General features: G+C 44.0%; 1 non-coding gene across 1 annotated transcript; it reads right to left on the bottom strand.

Moving 5' to 3' along the window:
- Positions 1-20888: 20888 nt before the first annotated feature.
- On the bottom strand, positions 20889-20961 carry TRNAR-CCG (transfer RNA arginine (anticodon CCG)). The gene has a single exon. It is a non-coding gene; the product is annotated as a tRNA-Arg (tRNA).
- Positions 20962-21305: the final 344 nt, after the last annotated feature.

Genomic DNA, 21305 nt, shown 5'->3' with positions numbered 1-21305 from the left:
ATGGGACTCAGAAGTATTCCAGACCGGAAAACAGGCCTGAGCCCCCATGAAATCCAAATGGGAAGAGTGATGAGACAAGCATGGGTACCAGGATACAAACTGTTAAGCATTACTGATGATTTGGTACTTGAATACTGCAAGCAACTGGGTGACCAAGTGCGTTCTATCTCTCGCCAGATTGGGAAAACGCCGTCGCCAACCCGACAACTCCAGTTCACAAGTTGGTTCCTGGTGACTGGGTTAGAATCAAGAAGCATACTCGTCCGAGTTGCCTTGCACCAAGGTGGGGAGAAAAACGCCAGATAATACTGGTGACCACGACCGCAGTGAAGTGTGCAGGCGTTCCCAAGTGGATCCATGCCAGCCATACACAGAAAGTAGTTCCGGACAAGGAACCTGGAGCTGAAGGTTGTCCAGCTGAGGGGTCTGCAGACACCGGTCCTGAAGTAGCTGATGACGAACAACCGAGCACCAGCCAAGATGATTGGATACCCATAATCGACTTAACTGAAGACCCAATCAGAACAAGAGAGCGGAACCAAGAAGATAGAGAGTGGAATAGAGAGGAAGAGATAGGCACAGGCGAAGACCCTCAGATCATTGAGATTCACATCAAATCTGAGGACGAAGAGGGAGGTCAGACAGGGACAGAACAAGTGATCGATACTCCTCCACTGACTCCTGAAATTGAAAAGGGACAGACTAGAACTAGTACAAAAGTTCGAGCAGAAGAAAATCAAGAGATCGAAGTGCTTGAACAGGATCAGATAGAATTAGAAGAACGTGTTCAGGACACAGAAACAGAGACACTCGAAAGCCAAAATCAAAATTCACCTGAACCAGGCCAGCTTAGTAACCAGGCAGAAGAAATAGATACAAGACCTGGGATTAGTCAGATAGGAAGGGAAGAGACAGAAACAGAAGTGCCGCAAACAAACGAAAATAAAAGAGCGTTAGAAGAAAGCCAAAACACAGTGCCAACTAAAAGACTCAAGAAAAAGAAAAATATTGAACCAGGATTTATTAAGAAACTGAGACTGAGAATAAAAACAGTAGAAGAAAAACTTTCAGAAAGAAGAAAAAGTCCTCGAATTGCAGAACAAGCGGGAGAAAGCTCCAAAAGAAGGAGTGATCGAATAAAAAGACTGAACGAGAAATACCAAGATCCTGAATGGACATTTTTAATTTTGGAGGATTTTGAGGATCTTGATATAACTGACGAAAGTGACGGAGAACCGATTGCTGATCAGTCTACAGAAGAGGAAGACGAATTAACCTGAAGTTGCACAAAGTAAGCTAACTGTGCAAAGTTACAGAGAGGGGTTGAGAAATCTTCTTCTGAACGAAAATGTCTGATTCAAACGTGAATGGAAGGCCTAGACGCAGTTGTTGCAAAACATGCTGCAAAGTATGTATATGCAGTATAGCTATAGTGATTATAATTTGGATAGGACTAACAGTTTTCATTCCTTTTATGGTAAGCAAAAATACTAATATTGACCCTACTCAGACTGTGACCACTGACACTGAAGAACTGACAACACGAAGTGTAGAAAGACGTGAAAAAGCACTCAGACAAACAAAACGAGACTTAGAAGCATCAGATGAGGAAGGACTACATTATCATGGAGTTAGAAACCAGACACAGTTAAATGTTTTCGCTAATCTTTTAGTGCACTATGTAGAAACTATGGAAATAGAAGACTGCTATGTCTATATGAAGCTACCTACTTCTGTAGCTGAAGGCGTGACTTATCATCACCTACCTCTGACCTATGGAATTTCCTGTAGCATTTTAGCAAGCTTATTTTATAAAAGAGGACCGTTACAGTATTACTATTCTAATTCAGACGTGATATTTTCTGAACTTCCTATACGTGGAAATCTGAATCCTGTACATACAAAAAGTGACGTTACACGTTATATGGGGGAATACTTTCTGACTATAGGTACTATAGACTTAAATGAAGCACACAGAGACAACTTGACCTGTTCATTACATGAACAAGAGAAAATATTTTTGAACATGGCAGAGAAAAGAAGGGAGAGTTTCCAAAGAAAGGCAAATGACAAGAGACAGAAAACTCCTAAATGGGCTGAAAATATGTAAGGCACCTCAAATGGTGGGAGTGGTCCTGCTTTGTTGCTGGATTTCGAAAGGAAAGGGAAACTTTGTCTTCATCGCGAGAAGACTAGTTATTATAATAACATTTTCATTGGTTCCAGTCAATGTGAACACAATTACAAGGTAATTGGAGGTTGGGGTTTCAAAAATGGGTCAGAACCTGTGTTTCCCGGAATTTATTATATATGTGGAAACAAGGCTTATTTCAAATTGCCGGATCACTGGTATGGAAGCTGCTACTTTTGCATTGTTTTCCCGAAAATATACCATGTGAAAGAAATTGCTGGAAGCTATGAAAACACTAATGGCTTAGTGCGTAGTAGAAGAGAAAGCGTAGGTGAAATAATGGGTAGTATTTTTAGTGCACTGATACCTGGAGTGGGAGTGGTTCTGAACACTCACAGAATTTGCAAATTGTCCACAATAGTGGATGTGTTGTCTACTGACACAGCTCATGGATTCCTGCTGGTCAATACCGAAATGGTTGCGATCAGATCAATGGTTTTGCAGAACAGACTACTTATTAGCAAAAGAGGGCGGAGTCTGCCGGATGCTGAAGGCGCAACATTGTTGCACTTACATACCGGACAAAAGTGTACAGATCAAAAGATATGTGAAAAACATTACTAATTTGGAAAAAGAACTTAAACCACTGGAGGTTGACAGTGCCTGGAAGAGACTTGTAGATGGTCTCTCCAATGTAGGTCATTGGTTTGCAAATTTAGGTAGAAGTTTATTGTTTAAGGTGCTGATGCCAATTGGAGTGATAGGTCTCATCTTTTTCCTCATATTCGTCTGTTGCAAATGTCGCAAACACACAAAGAAGTACACAGTGGATAGAAGGGGTGTGAAACGGAGTGTGGATGAGCTTGAATTGGAAGAAATGAATAATCAGATTTACAAAAAGGTGAAAAATTCTCACCCTGATAAGGATGTGAAAGAGAAATTGAATCGCTTGTTGGAAGAGATTGAGATGCATAAAGTGTGAAAAGTTGGCATCTGGTTCCATTTGTATTTGTGATGATAGTAAATATCATCAAAGAGGGGATTGATGAAGCAAGATTTTGCATATTACGCGACTTGCTGAAATCAAGAACCTCGATTCATGTATAACTCTGTAATCCAATCGTACGTCTTACTAATTTCCTTTATTTTTACTATATACATTTATCCTAGGGATGCTTGCCTATGTGTTTTACTAATACGATTAATTTGTGTCTTTAACATGGCCGCCGTTTAGCATATTGCTTCTGCGCATGCGTTAGTCACACTCACGTGACGTGACGTAGTTGTGATTTTGGAGGGAAAGGGTGCGCATGCGTAATAGCCACGAGATGGCTGCTTGTGTAATAATATGGTGAGGCTTGTGCAGATGCTCTCGTGTTATCGTGTATTGCACTAATAAATAATTGCATAGTATATTTTATAGTGATAAGTCATAAGTACACAATCATGTTATGTAGTTGATTGATTTATTTCTATGTTTTAATTTGTTTTCGCTTACTTTTCATGTATCCTCGGTACGGAGGGGTGATGGGGGTGCTTGGGAGTCGATGTTGGAGTACAGTACCGCGCAGAATCAGAAGTAGCGAGGTGGCATTGACACAGCGCCAAGAGAAGGTCGCTGCCAAGATGTGCCTGGGAAGATGCACCTTCACCCAGCCAGAGAAGCTGAAAACTGTTACTTTATTAACAATGTATTCTTCCTATTGTATTCAGTGCGACTTCTCATGGGAACCCCAATCTTGCTAGGCGGTACCCAAAGATGCAAATGTGAGCTTGTAGAAGTAAATTATGATTGGTGTGTTAACCTAGCCTACTTTGGGACCAATCGAAATTGGGGATTCTGACACTTTGCAACATTGGGGGGTGCTACACTGACCCGAAAACAGTATATCTAGCCTAGGTTTAGCTATAGAATTTGTCAGACTTGTCCGAATAGCTGACCTGTCACTGACCCAACGCACTCAATAGGTGACTGAATTTACAGAGAGCTGCGGAGCACTCTGTCCGAAAATTGACCATAGACTTTAAAGGTTTTACTAAACCTTAAGTGCTGGCGGAGCACTTTGCTGAGGAGTTCGCTAACCCAATCGGGGTTCTGACTGATAGCTGCAGAGAGGATGGAGCGCAGGCGTTGCTTCCGAACTGCGGGTGCTGGTCGTGCCTTGGTGGTCCTGTCCTGATCCTAATCTGGGTTTCCTGTCCTGTCCTGGGGTGTCCATTCTGCACCTGCTGTCCCATTGATGACTGCTATTCCTTGGGGTATTTCCTGTCCTTGACTGATCCGTGGCCAGGGTTGGTTTTCACACCATTCTAGGTAAATATATAGATAGGGCTGAGAACTCTATACTGCACCTTTCTATTTTCTGTCTTTGCTTCAATAAAGACATACCTTTGCACATGTTATATTTTCCATGATTTCCGCAGTCTACCATATGAAAACCTATTGCAATTTATTCTCATAATATGTTCCTATGTTACCCTACCTTATAGAGCACAATTCTTCCCCATACTGTTTTTGAATTAGATGTGTTTTATATTTCTCTCCTGAAAACTACAGTTAATGATATAACGTTAGAATTATAGTGGTTTCTACCTTTTTACCCTTTCTATAGGTGTATAAGTTTCTAAATTCTCTCTCATGAAGTACGTCCCAATAGCATAATTTTAGTACATGCAAATAAGCTTGCTCATTTATAGGTGTCCATTCCTGAGTTTCAGTTTAAGTCTACTTAGCGTGTTCCCTGTCACTCTAGTTACAAAATTAATGATTGCCCTTACATTTTTCTTATATGGTTACGTGCTTTTTGTTATCTTGATTATTGATTGCCTTTTAACTGTAAGCCTAATACTCGCAGATACTGATTACTAGATAAAACCTTTAAAACTTCTCAGTTGTCCGTGGTCATTTTATGAAAATCAAAGTTCATGAAGTTGGGTTTGTATTTTGCCTGCCTTTCTTTTACAGCTAGCTCCCTGATCCATTGTGGTCATAGGTACCCGTAACGGTGGATTGGTAAGTCGGGTACACTAGAAATAAAAGAAGGAATCAGGGTTGCTGATGGTAGATTTGTGAGGTCGCCTGATTAATGTATATGGTGAATTGAATTTTATGGGCCCGAAAACTATATGGTGAAATTATTGGTCAGGTGACCCCCGATCTCTATCAGATGCCTTATCCATTAGGCCACTGGGCCTTGCTGGACATAAGAGATAAAAGAACAATCACATCTGAAAAATGGACTATTATCAAACAGCCTGCAGAGAGCATTAGGAGACTCAAAGATACATCTTAACAGCACACTGACCACATCCAAAGAGTCAATATGCCAAGTGGACATCCTTCAAACATGGCAGGGGTAAGAAGCCAGGAACAGAGATATACTGAAATTACAAAACACTTCAGGTCCTGGCATTGTGGTTATTGCTTCTAGATTAGATTGTGTAAAACAGAGTGTCTGCCCTGCCTCCAGAATAATAAGCCATGGGGAGTCTGACATCCAAATGATAGATTATCTTATAAGAGTGCACTTTTCAGTTTGGTTAATCTTTATGAATAAAGTCTTTTGATGAAAAAAAAATCCAAGTATAAAACCACATCTCTCAGGTAAACTATGTGTGATTTTATGACTCCCTAATGTTTTGTAAATTCACTCTTGAAATGACCGAAAGAAGGTGTTGGCATACTAGGGTGCACTGTAATACCAGTAAACAATGAAGGGAAAGGGTCAAGCAGACGAACTTTCTCTTCAAGAGTGAGGATGGTGACATTTGAACTCACAGATTGCAGGTTTATCCAGGGAAGATGGGGTCCTCTGAACTGAGTTAAGGAGTCTCCCTACAGTAGGTTGGTGGCCTCTGCATCAAGGAGCAGCATGTCTCTGAATACGGAATCTGAAACTCAAGGGCAGTCATTACTTTAATGAATAAGTGGGGCCTCTAAATTCAAGGGAAGTCAGATCTCTGTTGACTGGGGCCAATGGATTCAGGATGGTCAGCTCTTTGATGTCTTGATGCTGGCCTCTGTATTCTTCGGACGGAGATTCCCATACAAGCAGAGATGTGCGACAGTGTATCAATTTTTCTACACTGAATTTGTTAAATTCCATAAACATTGTCTGGCGTTACACAAAATAACAATATCAGAAGGAAATGTTTTTTTCCGGGTTTTTGCATGACATTGTTTAAGCAAACGCACCCCTCATGTGAAAACAACTCTCCAAATAAAACAGGAAAATAGCACTAACACAAATTGTCTTTCTGCAAGACATTTTCGTTGTAAACCACTCTCCCTCAGATATATTGTGAGACGTCTTCGGCAAGTTGCACTCTGCTTAAAAAATGTTACGCAAAATTGCCTCAGGTGACATTTTGATAAGACTAAAGAATAACACAAAAATGTAGGATTTCAGAAGCATAACTAAAAGATTGCCCAGCTCCAGTGGCAGAGGGTCGTAGATGTCCCATGGACTGCACTGATGGACGTTCCCAGAAGAATATAGAAAGTGGGTGTAGATCACAAAGGAGGTTTTGGAGAACAACAAACTACCTGACCCATGTCCCTATCAAAATATAATGTCGATTCATTACCTGCTACGTTTCTCTGTAGTCAAGACTTACACTGTGATATCCCAACGTGTTTCCACAACCAATACTGAAGGTTCTGCTGCTCGGCATCAATGAATGCATTTGCTGATCTTTCAATGAGTAAAGACAAATAAAATAATTTTATTTTTTTAATTATTTGCCCATGCATGTTCTCTAAAGTCAATGGATGCCGATCTCTGGAGAGCACACAGTCAACTCTCCAATTTCTAGAGAGACGAAGGTCACCTTGGATGACAAGGGAAGCTGCTAATGTTAAATGTGATGTCAGAATATAAGGAAAGGGATTCCTTGGAAAGAATGTGATGACTTTTGAATCTGTAGAAAGGACTCATTGCAGTGGGGATGGGTTACCACTGAATTTAAGTAGGTCATCTAAAGAGATGCAGCCGACCTTTGTATGCCAGGAAGCAAGCTTTCTAAATGGAGAAGAGGAACGGCTAAAGTGAAGGAGTACACCACCTGAGCCCCAACCAGCAACACCTCTGTTTTACGAGAGGAGAGTTTGCGGCATTTCATAGCCATCGGCAGACTGAGTGCCTTCTTGCAGTCACAGATTCTGGTGGCAACATCTGTGTCCTCAATAGCAAGTGAAACAATGATTTGCATGCCGTCAGAATATAATGTCAATGCAAACCCATGAGATCGAATCAGTTCTGCCAAGGGGGTGACATATATATTATAGATAGTAGGGCTAAGTGAGGACCCCTGGGGGGCCCCACAGGGAAGAGAGAAAGAAGTAGAGATAAAGTCACCAAGTCTTACTGATTGCTCGTGACCAGTGAGGTACGAGTTTAACTACACCCAACCTGTTCTGGTCACCCATATCCTATCCAAGCGATCCATCAGCAGCCCGTGGTTTACAATCTGAAAGGCTGCTGATGGATCAAGAAGGATCAGGGCAGCTCTGCTTCCCTGATCAAGTGACATACTCATCTGCTCAGTCACTTTAATGTTGGCAGTCTCCGTAGTGAGCTCAGCATGAAAGCCGAATTAGGTGGCATCCAGAAGGTTGTTATTGTGAATTTGCTCCACCAAATGTTTGTCCAGCACCTTTACAATGTTCATGTCTGGCAGTGGAAGATAGGAGATGGGTCGATAGCTGCAAGGGTCCTGTTGATCGAGGGAAGATATTTTTTATTAATGTTAGAGCCAACACTGCTTCCAGACTGAATGGAATACTCCTGACTGGCACATTATTTGGATAATGTCGGCCAGTATTGGCCCAATAGTCTGGGCTGCAAGGATGGCAACTATAGGAGAAAATTACATGACCTTCATGATTATGCTAATCTAGAACCCACCATAAGCACAACATGGCCATTTAAGAAAATATAATTAATGGCAGGGGTAAGAAGCCAGGAACGGAGATAAACTGAAATTACAAAACACTTCAGGTCCTGGCATTGTGGGTATTGCTTCTAGATTAGAATGTGTAGAACAGAGTGTCTGCCCTGCCTCCAGAAAAATAAGTCATGGGGAATCTGACATCGAAATGATAGATAATCTTATAAGAATGCAGGGGAGGCAGGAAGAGATACACCCTGTAAACTAAGTGTGAATTCATGACTCCCTATTGTTTTATACATTCACTCTTGTAATGGCCCAAAGAAGGTGTTGGCATACTAGGGTGCACTGTAATACCAGTAACCAATGAAGGGAAAGGGTCAAGCAGGCAAACCCTCTCTTCAAGAGTGAGGATGGTGACATTTGAACTCACAGATTGCAGGTTTATCCAGGGAAGATGGTGTCCTGTGAACTGAGTTAAGGATTCTCCCTACGGGAGGTTGGTGGCCTCTGCATCAAGGAGCAGCATGTCTCTGAATACGGAATCTGAAACTCAAGGGCAGTCATTACTTTGATGAATAAGTGGGGCCTCTGGATTCAAGGGAAGTCAGCTCTCTGTTGACTGGGGCCAATGGATTCAAGGATGGTCAGCTCTTTGATATCTTGATGCTGGCCTCTGTATTCTTTGGACGGAGATTTCCATACAAGCAGAGATGTGCGACAATTTTTCTACTCAGAATTTGTTAAGTTCCATAAACGGAGATTTCATTACAAGAACGGAGGCTACATTATGCAAAGCCTATTATTTGCAGTCTTCAAGCAGCCGCATGTGTCATAATAGAAAGGTTCCAGAAAGAACATTGAAACAAGGTAAATGGTATGACATGACAATAATCTGCCTCTTTTAAATGTGGCTCCGAGCAGATAAGTAACCTCTCTCTCTCTTAATGAATTATCGCTAATTTGACTGTTGATGGTTTTTGGTGGCCTAGTCCCCACCCTCACCCCCCTACCCTCTCCTCATCGATCTGCAATTTATGGAGATCTACCTCTCATCCCTCTTGTAGTCATGAGTATTGTATTCATCGTGTTCACTTTATGGGTTTTTACATTTAGGCTAATACTCTTCCCTCACAGTTGAGAGGTAAGTTTGTCCTTGCCTGAAATTAGAATGTACTTTGAAATTGGGGCTGCTACACCGAGCCTCCCCACGTGCTAGCAAGTCTAAGATTTAACTTCCCCGCTCGCGCTGGCGGTGTCCTTTTACCTTCTGGATGTGAGCGAAGCGCGAGTCTTCCCCTCACTCCTCGCGTGTGCGAGCGCCGACTCCCTCTACTGAGGCAACAGTTCCCCAGGATTGCCAGCGCATTTTGGGTACATCGGGTCTGCTGCGATGTGTGTGCTGAGGCAGTCCCTTTCAGTTACCGGCACATCTTCCGCTTAGAGCCCCTCTACCGCGACGCGTCCTTTGGGTCTTCCTAACGCGCGTAGCAGCGGAGATAAGAGGACTTCACCTTGGCAGCAAGCACGCTTCGTGCCTAGCTTGCCAAGGGTCTTTCCTCGTCTTCCTCACGGTCGTCAGTTGACGATCAGCTGTTTTTTACCTAGCCTCGGAAAGAGACACCCTTTAACACGAAGCCTGGCCATTAGTTTGATTAATATACATCTTAATAAGCTTACAAAAAGGAAAAAGAAAAGATCATCTACAATTTAAACCCTATATATTATTATAAAATAAATACAAATTTAAAAAAAGAGATGGAGCAGATGTCTAACTCTGATTCAGAGCAGGCTAGCACCACTCTTCCCAACTTTGATAAGGAGAGTTTTAGATTGCTACTCCAAAGAGAAATGAGGTCATGTATGTTAGAGACCCTTGGTTAGGTCATGCCCCACAAAAGACCTCTCCCTTCTCAAGAGGACGAATTTAATGAGCTCCCTGCTTATGATGATCTACAGTTAAGGGGTAAAAGAAGTAAGAAATGCAATAATATTGAATTTACTACCCCTATGAGCACTGGAGGTCCTAGCACCTCTTCAGATATGGGATGTCATAACACCTCAAACCTAATTGGAGGTCCTCGCACCTCGATCCAGAAGGGTGTCCTTAGTGGCCCATCATCTATGGGCGCCCATCGCGGCCCAAGTAATTCAGATGCCCATAGCGGCACATTATCTCATAGTGCTCAGCGTGTCATGGGAGATGACCCCTCTAACTTCAATGATGAAAATTCAGATGTACCTGACGAGTACATCCTGGATCTAGACGATGAAGATGTTGGCCTCTTTGACACAGAGGATGAGCTCCCTACATCCTCAAAAGACAATATTCTAGACCCCTTAGGGGAAGAGATGTTTTCTCCCCTATACTTAAAGCATCCTAGATCTTCACAATGGTCCCCACAGGATCATGTTTCAAAATGTATAAAAAAGTGGATTTGTTACCCCCTAGAAAGGGAGACTAGAAATATCCTTAGAGCAGAATGCTCAAGACCTTCCATTGAAGAAAAAACCTGTCAAACACCCAATCTGGACCCTGAGCTTACGAAATTTCTTTTTAAGGTTGGGCGTGATCGTAGAAAAGGGTTAGAAAAATCATTCAAGGGCTGCCAGGACCGTCTTTTAGATGTCCTTGGCCCCCTTACTAGAATCCTCGACTCTGCAGAAGAAAGCAACCTCCATGGTACGCCTCTTAATACCGATCTTATCAGAGGATGGTGCCAAAGAGCCCTAATACTCTAGGGCAACGCTAACACGAGCATTAATGCTGAAAAGCGTAGACTAATTCTTTACAAGCTCGACCCCAAGCTTTCCGATATGGCAGACAAAGAGCCATCTTCAAATCCTACGGCCTCCTTTTCGGAGAAGAGCTCATCAAGTCCCTTGGGAAATACATTTCAACTTTTACAGCCCTTGATAAGGCCCAACAAAATATGAAAAGGGTCTTTAAGAGTAACTTTTTTGGAAGGGCCGGAAGAAGGGGCCTTTCTTCCGGCCGATTTAACCAGAGGCCCTATTAGAGACCCCGTGGCTTCGGACGGGGATATCAACAATTCAACACTCCTACCTTCTACCCCCAGCGTGGAAGAGGAAACCGCTCCAGAGGATCAAGATCTCGAGGTTCATTCAACTCCAATCCACCAAGTAAGTCCTCCCCCCTTACCCCCTCCCCCTTCTATTCCCTTAAAGGTGGGAGGCAGACTCAAACTATTTTCCCAAAATTGGAAGCTAATAACTCAAGATCCTTGGGTCCTTTCCACCGTCGAGGGATTTATGATAGATTTTGTTCAAGTTCCCTTTCAAACCTCCTTCCCAAGAGACATACCTATCTCCTTGGAGAAAGAAAAAATAGTAGAGGAATACATTTCCTCTATGCTCCAAAATGGAGCAATAATAGAGGTTCCCTTGGATTCTTTAACAATTCATAAGTACATTATTCCTCGTAGAGAAAAAAGGGAAAGGTTGGAGACCTGTAATAAATTTGAAAAACCTCAACAAATTTCTTGTCTACAGGCATTTCAAGATGGAGGGTATCCACCTCCTGAGAGACCTTTTGTTGAAAGAAGACTGGTTGGTAAAATTAGATTTAAAGGACGCATATTTCACCATTCCTATGGCCTTGATCCACCAACCTTTCCTCCAATTTATGTAAAAAATCACCTTTACCAGTTCCAGGCCCTTCCTTTCAGACTTTCTTCTGCCCCATGGTGCCTTACCAAGGTCACGAGGGTGGTAGCGTGCTTCCTGAGGGAACGAGGTATTCATCTTATCATTTATCTCAACAACATTCTGATAATGTCTCAAGACCTCCAACAAATTCGCCTGGATCTTGAAACCGTCATGAATCTTCTAGAAAGTCTAGGATTCATTATCAACAAAGAAAAGTTTATCCTGACCCCCTCAAAATCTCGGGAGTTTCTCGGTTTCACCCTGGACACCTCCAAGTGTCTCCTTCTTCCACCACCCACCAAAATATCAAAGATCAAGAAAGAGATAAGACATGTCTTAAAACAAAAGGATCTTCCATTGAGGGAACTAGCCAGACTCCTAGAACTTCTCTCTTCCTCTATTTAGGCGATTTTTCCAGGCCCTTTCAATTACCGGACCTTACAAAGGATAAAAGGAAAACCTCTAAGATCCGGTCTCTGGTGTGAGGATCGAATTACCCTAGATTTTGATGCCAAATCAGAACTAATCTGGTGGCTAGACAACCCAGAAGTGTGGAATGGGAAAGCAATCTTTGGTTCAGAACCAGATTTTGTTTTGGAATCAGATGCTTCCATTCACAATTGGGACGCATGCCTTTTAGACCAGAACACAGGAGGGATCTGGTCTCAGGAGGGATCATCTCACCACATAAATTTTCTGGAAATAACTGCTGGCCTTTATGCTCTTATGAGCTTCAAACATTCCCTACCGGGAGGTCGGTCATTTAAAGATGGACAATATTTCCGCGGTGACTTACATCAATCGTTTGGGAGGCACCAAGTCTGTTGACCTTTCCAATCTAGACAGGAGACTCTGGATGCTCTGTCTAGAACACAAAATTGCCCTCAGAGCGGAATACTTCCCAGGGAAATCGAACCTCTCTGCCGATTGCAATTCCAGATTCCTATTGGATCACAGCGACTGGAAGCTCAGCGTCTCTGTTTTCGGTTTGTTGAATTTGATTTGGGGTCCTTTTGAGATAGACCTTTTTACGAGCCATCTCACATCTCAACTGGCGCATTACTTCAGCTGGATGCCAGACCCCGGTGCTCTAGCAGTGAATGCATTTCTACAACCCTGGTCAGGGATCAACGCATACGCCTTTCCTCCCTTTGCCATGATCCAAAGAGTTTTACAGAAAGTGAGACAAGACCAATGCTCACTCCTCCTGATAACTCCCTTCTGGCCGTCCCAGACATGGTTCCCCACCACTCTGGAACTGGCATTCGATCTTCCCTTCCTGATCCCTTCTCTAGAAAATCTCCTTACAGACGTAAATGGAGATTCCCACCTCCTGACCCAGACAGGGAGTTTGAACCTTCTTGCTTGGAGAGTGTCAGGAGATCCAACGAAATCTCAGGACTTTTGTCATCAGCTGTGACTCTCCTCAGAGAATCCTGGGCACCAGGAACTCACTACAGATACAATAACATTTGGAAATCCTGGGTTCGCTGGTGCCTGGAAAGGAATTTGGATTCCCTACAGGCACCTATCGTTGATGTGGTGAACTTTCTGGTCGAACTATTTGATATAGGTTTAACTAATAGATCTATCAATTGCTATAGATCTGCCATCTCCGCAGGTCATGTACTTGTCAACGGGAAAACAGTTGGTAAAAATGTCACTGTTTGTAGAGTGATGAAGAGCATTCGACTAAAAAGACCCCCGAGACCCACATATTATACCCTCTGGGAGGTGAACTTGATTCTAGATCTTTTCATCTTCTGGCCCGACAATTCTCTTCTGAATAGAAAACCTCCTCCATCAAACTTGCAACTCTTGTTTGTCTTATCTCTTGTCGTAGAGTCTCTGACGTTAAAGCTCTGGAGATCTCTAACAGTTCTTACAACTTATTTGGAGTCAAATTCGAGGTTTACAGAAGAACCAAAACCATGTCTGACTCAATCTTCTATCCTCGTTTCGACCCTTGCCCGAAACTTTGTGTGGTTGAATGCATGAAGGTATATGATCAGAGAACGTCTAGCCTACGTCCTATTAATGAGAAACAGCTCCTTATTTCCTTTATTAAACCTCAAAAAGCTGTAACCTCTACTTCCATTGCTCGATGGATTTAGACCACAGTGAACTTAGCAGGTATTAATGTGGCAACATTTCAAGCTCATTCGCTTAGAGGTGCTATGGCCAGAAAATCATTATGGTCTGGAGGAAAGTTAGATGACAATCTTAAAGCTGCAGACTGGTCTAACGCTAGTACCTTTGCTAGACATTATTGTAAACAAATTGAACATATGTCTAATGTTGTTTTACAAAGCTATCAACATGTATAATGTAGCCTCCGTTCTTGTAATAAAATTGCGATTCTCCTATTACCATGCCTAGAGAATCTGAATTTCATTAAAGACACGGAGGCTGACATTATCCCACCCATCCCATTCCCTAGTTTTTGGTGATTTGTGATTTCTTATTAATTTAAATTTATAGCTTTATAATGCTTCATTATTTGTTTACATTCATATGTGATGCTCTGAAATAATTCTTATTTCTTCTTATCTGGTCTTTGAAGATTTTTTGGGCCAAAACTTTCATTTCTTTCTTTCTTTTCAGATAACGTTGTTGGGTTACCTTCTTCTTCACGTCTCCATTTGGATCCTTTGGAAGCCTTCAAGTTTTTTATCCGCTCCAATGCTTTTGAACTTTCTTATTTCTCTTCGCTTGATTTAAAAGAGGCAGATTATTGTCATGTCATACCATTTACCTTGTTTCAATGTTCTTTCTGGAACCTTTGTATTATGACACATGCGGCTGCTTGGAGACTGCAAATAAAAGACTCTGCATAATGTCAGCCTCTGTGTCTTTAACCCCTTGTATGCTTGTGACGGAACCGTTCCGCCACAAGCCTCGGGTGAGCTGTGCTTGTGACGGAACGGTTCCGTCACGGCCCGCTCGCCGCGCCTGCGCGGCGCGAATTCCGCACCTGCGCTGAGCATTCTATTGGGCGGGCGGGGCCCTGACGGAACCGTTCCGTCACAAGCACAGCTTACCCGAGGCTCGTGACGGAGCGGTTCCGTCACGAGCACGGGAGCGCCGCGCGGCCGCCCCGCCCCCTTAGCACTGCGGCGAAATAGCCGCCACAGTGAAGGGGTTAATGAAATCCAGATTCTCTAGGCATGGTAATAGTAAGTAGTAAACTGAATTTCTAAAGCGCCAGGTTACACTAACAGTGTGTCCCCGCGCTAGTATGTAAACTCACATGCAACCCTAAGCGGCACAGCACCACCTGCTCTGACTCTAAAGGCATCCTTTTGGGAAGAGGTAAGTTTTTAATTCTTTACGAAACACCATTTCCGAGGTTTCCAAGCGCAGCTTACTGGGCAATCCATTCCACAGTCGGGCAGCCAGGAACCTGAATGACTTCCCCCCCCATTCTGCCTCTTTTGACCTGAGGTACCTGTACAAGACCCGCCCCACTTGATCTTAATTGCAGAGTCAGGATATGTGGCACTAACAGATTTCGAAGAAAGCGAGGGCCTTTCCCCTGAATGATGCGATGGATAACACATAAGCTCTTGAACTCTACCCATTTTGTGACAGGCAGCCAATGTAACGCCTCCAAAGGCCTAAGAGAAGACGCTCTCCTAGGCAGCCCCAGGACCAGCCGTGCCGCCGCATTTTGAATCCGCTGCAGCCCTTGCAGACATCTCATGTTCACCCCCAGATAGAGGGCATTGCCATAATCTAATCTGGAGGTAACCAGGGCATGGACCAATGACTTCCTAGCTGTTAAAGGAAGTAGGTCCAGAATGTTTCTTAGGCCCCGCAGGATACCAAAACATGCGCCCGCCATACGGCTAGTATGGTAGTCAAACGAGATCCTGGGATCAATCCAGACCCCAAGATTCCTCACCTGGTACAGGGAGAGGCCCCAAAGTCTGAGGCCACCATGCTGACGTCCAGATAGAGGGCGTTTCCCCCACAATCAGTACCTCGGTTTTATCATCGTTAAGTCTGAGGCAGTTATCAGCCATCCAGACCGCCAGTTCTTGAAGGCACAATGCGAAGTTCCTAGCGGCGCTCTCAGCTGGCTGTATCAAAGCCACAACCAGCTGAGTGTCGTCAGCGTATGTTACCATTTCTGCACCATATTTTCCGGTGACCATGGCCAACTGTGCCACATACAGATTGAAGAGAGTCGGGCTGAGGCTCGACCCCTGGGGTACCCCCTGCTTCAGGGCGATGGCATCTGAACGAAAGGGCCCCTGAGCCACTTGGAAGCTGCGTTCTTGAAGAAAAGACTCCAACCATTTCCACGCCAAGCCTACCACTCCCCCTCTACTAAGACATTGCAGCAAGGTGTGATGTGCCACAGTGTCAAAAGCGGCACTTAAATCCAAAAGAATAAGTGCCGCTGTCTGCCCTCCATCCACATGTCTCCGGAGGCTTTCTGTAGAGAAAAGTAAGGTAGACTCCGTGGAGTGGTGAGCCCTAAAGCCCGATTGCGTGGGGTGGAACAGTTCGTGCTTTTCAATGTGAGTAGTCAGCTGTACATTTACCACCTTCTCAGCAATCTTAGAAAAGTAGGGTACGAGGGAGATCGGTCTCAAATTATTAAGACGTTCTATGCTAACGTTTGATTTTTTCTTTAAAGGGAGCACCACTGCCTCCTTCCAGGTTTTAGGAACCTTGCCTGAGCCGAATGAGAGCTCAAGCACATGGCTAATAAAGGGTACCAGAATATCACTGCCCCCACGCAAAATTCTAGCAGGTGCAGGGTTTTTGGGAGAACCCGATTTTATGCTGAGAGCTATTTTGTTCAGCATATCATCTGCTGGCACCCCAAACCTGGTCAGAAATTCAGTCTCTGCTAGGTCACTGTTTGCTGCCGTGTCACAGCTGGGCCCCCCCCCCCGAGCATCCGCTGGAAAGGTAGCATAGATTTTCTCCACCTTATTGGCAAAGAATTCAGCTATTTGATTACAGAAAGCCACAGAGCCACCTGTAGGCGCTTCAATCGTGGACAGTGAGAATATCTCTTTATAGACAAGGAACATCTCTTTCACTGAGCTGTCCGCTGTCTCTATTCTCGCTGTATAATAAGAGGTACGCGTTTTCCGAATCAGAACATGGTAATCTTTAAGACTAGATTTATATTCCATTCTTGAAGCCGGCGAGTAATCCTTCCGCCAACATCTCTCACAGCGTTTATATGCCGCTTTCAATTCCCTCAGCTCCTCACCAAACCATGGGGCCGATTTGGTGCGTCTCTCAGGCTTTTTGTTTGACCAGGGGGTGGTGCTGTCAAGGGCTTCCATAATGCGCTTGTCAAGTGCTTCACATGCTAAGTCAACATTGCCTTCCTTCAGAGATCCCCTCTGCGTCATTGCCCTTTCAAATTTCCCATAAGAGAACCCTGCCCACTTCCTTTGTCTGTTCTTACTTTCCCTCTCCTCTGGTACTTCCTCCCTTAAACCACGAACCCGGAAGGGGATAAGAAAATGGTCAGACCATATTACTGGCAGCGGTGGTTCAATGCTAATATTATCCCAATTACCAAAGATTGGATCCAAGAGGTGGCCCAGTTGGTGTGTTGGGAGCTCAGACTTAATAGCAAGCTGCAGAATTGTCAGCTCCCGACGGAGCCCCTGAGCTGTCCTGTCAGACACATCTTCAAAATGCAGGTTTAAATCACCCAACAGTAGCAGCTTTTCATATCTGAGCGCAGGCTGCGTGAGACTTTGAACAAGGCTAGCTACAAAATCTGAGGCTCCTCCATGAGGACGGTAAACTAGATATCCTTTAATCATACAGTTATTATCTACTGTTATCGAAAAAAAGCCTGCTTCGCAGTTAGCGATCTCCGCTAATTCCCTATTACACTGGATATTCTGCTTATGGATCACAGCGATCCCTCCTCCCCTCTCTTTAGGCCTATCTACTCTACAAATTGAGTAGCCACAAGGGAGTGCTTCCAGAATCTCTGAGCCCGACTCCTCATTGAGCCAGGTCTCGGTTAGAAAAAAGATTCCCACCCGACTATCCTCTAGAAAATCATGGTTCTCTCTATTATGTTTTCTTAAGGATCATGGCACAACTGAGAATCTGCTCAGCACCCCTTGCCTTCAATGAGGGATTCATGGTGAATGGGCAGTGTTTACAGCCCTTATAGCCTTCCAGCTGTCCCAAATTCACCGAGTGCCTGCAGCAGCTCTCTACTTCCACACAAATATCCAGCAGTTCCTGCCCAATGTAATGTGATCCTACCTGGAATCCACCAGTGGTTCTGGGCCCGTGCCCCGACTGGCCGCGGACGGTCGCAGACGGGCACACCGGTGGCGCGCCCGCTGCCCCGTTGCTGAGGCATGATGGTTTTATACTGGAGCTCCCCACCACTAGACCACTAACCGCGGAATGCGGAAGTATCTGGCTCTACCTACCCCGCCCTCCGCGCAACGGTAAACTACCGCGTCGGACCAGGGCGGGAAGGACAGAAGACTGAGCACAGACCTCACGCTGGGTAAGTATGTAATGCCCCCAGTAAAAGTGTCCAGCGATTCCTCACACCCCCACCGAGTGGGAATGCACAGTAAACAGCACACACTGCAAGTCTCACCAGGAATGATTAACTAAATCAGCTTTTTTTTTAAAAAATACTACCACAAGATAAAAGTTCGCTATTAAATCAGCTTTTAAAATTACTTTCACCAAATTAAGAGTTCACTTTTTGGCGGTCAGCGCACTGAGTAGTGGCACCTAGGAACCAGCGAGCCAGACACAACGATCCGGGAGGAAGCTGCCACCGTCCCCCTTTCACGAGGAGAGGAGAATCGCAATTCCCATACAAGCAGAGATGTGCGACAGTGTAGCAATTTTTCTACACAGAATCTGTTAAATTCCATAAACATTGTCTGGCATTACACAAAATAACAATGTCAGAAGTAAATGTTTTTTCTGGGTTCCTGCATGACATTGTTTAAGCAAACGCACCCCTCATGTGAAAACAACACTCCAAATAAAACAGGAAACTATCACTAACACAAATTGTCTTTCTGCAAGACATTTTCGTTGTAAACCACTCTCCCTCAGATATATTTTGAGACGTCATCGGCAAGTTGCACTCTTCTTAAAAAATGTTACGCAAAATTGTCTCAGGTGACATTTTGATAAGACTAAACAATAACACAAAAATGTAGGATTTCAGAAGCATAACTAAAGGTTTGCCCAGCCCCAGTGGCAGAGGATTTTAATGTCCCATGGACTGCACTGATGGATGTTCCCAGAAGAACATAGAGAGTGGGTGTAGCTCACAAAGGAGGTTTTGGAGAACAACGATCTATCTGACCCATGTCCCTGTCAAAATATAATGTCGATTCATTATCTGCTACGTTCCTCTGTAGTCCAGACTTACACTGTGATGTCCCAATGTGTTTCCACAACCAATACTGAAGGTTCTGCTGCTCGGCATCAATGATTGCATTTAGAGATGTTTCAATGAGTAAACACAAATAAAAGAATTTTCTTTTTTTAATTATTTACCGATGCATATTCCCTCAAACCAAGGGGTGCCGATCTCTGGAGAGCACACAGTCAACGCTCAAATTTCTAAAGAGAAGAAGTTCACCTTGGATGCCAAGAGAAGCTGCTAATGTTAAATGTGATGTCAGAATGTAAGGGAGGGATTCCTTGGAGAGAATGTGATGACTTCTGAATCTGTAGAAAGGTCTCTCTGCAGTGTGGATGGGTCACCACTGAATTTAAGTAGGTCATCTGCAGAGATGCAGCTGACCTTTGTATGCAAGGAAGCAAGCTTTCTCAATGGAGAAGAGGAACGGTTAAAGCGAAGGAGTCCACCACCGGAGCCCCAACCAGCAACACCTCTGTTTTACTAGAGTTGCGTTTGCGGCAGACTGACTGCCTTCTTGCAGTCACAGATTCTGGTCGCAACATCCATGTCCTCCATAGATCGAATCAGTTCTGCCAAGGGGGTGACATATATATTATAGAGTAGGGCTAAGTGAGGACCACTGGGGGACCCCACAGGGAAGAGAGAAAGAAGTAGAGATAAAGTCACCAAGTCTTACTGATTGCTTGTGACCAGTGAGGTACAAGTTTAACAACTCCCAGCCTGTTCTGGTCGCTCACATCCTACCCAAGCGATCCATCAGCAGCCCATGATTTACAGACTCAAAGGCTGCTGACAGAACAAGCAGTTTCAGGGCGGCTCTGCTACCCTGATCAAGGGACATACTCATCTGCTCAGTCACTTTTATGTGGGCAGTGTCCGTAGTGTGCTCAGCACGAAAGCCGAATTGGGTGGCATCCAGAAGGGTGTTATTGTGAATTTGCTCCACCAAATGTTTGTCCAGCACCTTTACAATGATCATGGCCGACAGTGGAAGACAGGAGATGGGATGATAGCTGCAAGGGTCTTGTTGATCGAGGGAAGATTTTTTTATTAATGTTAGAGCCAACACTGCTTCCAGACTGAATGGAATACTCCTGACTGTCACATTATTTGGATAATGTCGGCCAGGATTGTCCCAATAGTCTGGGCTGCAAGGATGGCAACTATAGGAAGGCAAGGGGTGCATGGCAAGCCCAAATTAGAGGTTTTGATCAGTTTCGTAAGCTCAAACGTAGAAGGTGGCATGAAGTGGCTAAGGAAGGAACCCATATCAGTTTGAATTGGAAATAACACAGCTGATGAGATGTAGATGTAAGAGAGGAGAGGTTATTGTAAAAGGCTTTAACTTTGAGGCAGAAGGCCTCCGCCACAGAGTTACTAAAGGATTGCCTACAGTATTTAGGCAAGGAGGAAGTGTCATTGGTGAGTTATTTGATAGCCGCAAACAGTTCTTTTGAGGAATTTTGTTGGGGAAGTAGGCCGATTTCTCCTTGCTAGTCAGCATCTAATATCTAAATAGACATATCATATATTTGTCCTTTTCTGGGTCACAGTATCTGACTCTCTCCATCTTTTCTCTTGTCTCCTGCAGACTTGTTTAAGGCCCCTTATGTCGGCAGAGAACCATTGGCAGGTAGATTATCTCATTCGATCTTGGTCCTTTTCAAAGGTGCCAAGATGGTGCTGGCAAGTTTGGCTGGATTGTCTATCTTCTTGCTGTAGACAATTATATGACCTTCATGATTATGCTAATTTAGATCCCACCATAACCACACTATGGTCATTTAAGAAAATATCATAAGACCCAGGTGGGATTCAAACCCACAATCCCCAGCTTCGGAGGCTGATGCCTTATCCATTAGGCCACTGGGCCTTGATAGAAACACCTTACAAGGGAACAATTGCATCTGAAGAAAAGGACTATTATCAAACAGCCTGCAGAGAGCATTAGGAGACTCAAAGATACTTCTTAACAGCACACTGACCACATCCAAAGAGTCAATATGCCAATGGGACGTCCTTCAGACATGGCAGGGATAACAAGCCAGGAATGGAGATATACTGAAATTACAAAACACTTCAGGTCCTGGCCTTGTGGTCATTGCTTCTAAATTACATTGTGTAGAACAGAGTGTCTGCCCTGCCTCCGGAATAATAGGCCCTCGGGAGTCTGACATCGAAATGAAAGATAATCTTATAAGAAGGCAGGGGCGGCAG

The sequence above is a fragment of the Lissotriton helveticus genome, chromosome 5_1, assembly GCF_964261635.1.
Source record: "Lissotriton helveticus chromosome 5_1, aLisHel1.1, whole genome shotgun sequence".
Classification (NCBI taxonomy): domain Eukaryota; kingdom Metazoa; phylum Chordata; class Amphibia; order Caudata; family Salamandridae; genus Lissotriton; species Lissotriton helveticus.
Note: the sequence above shows the minus strand (reverse complement) of the source record. Positions and strands in the feature narration are given on the sequence as shown.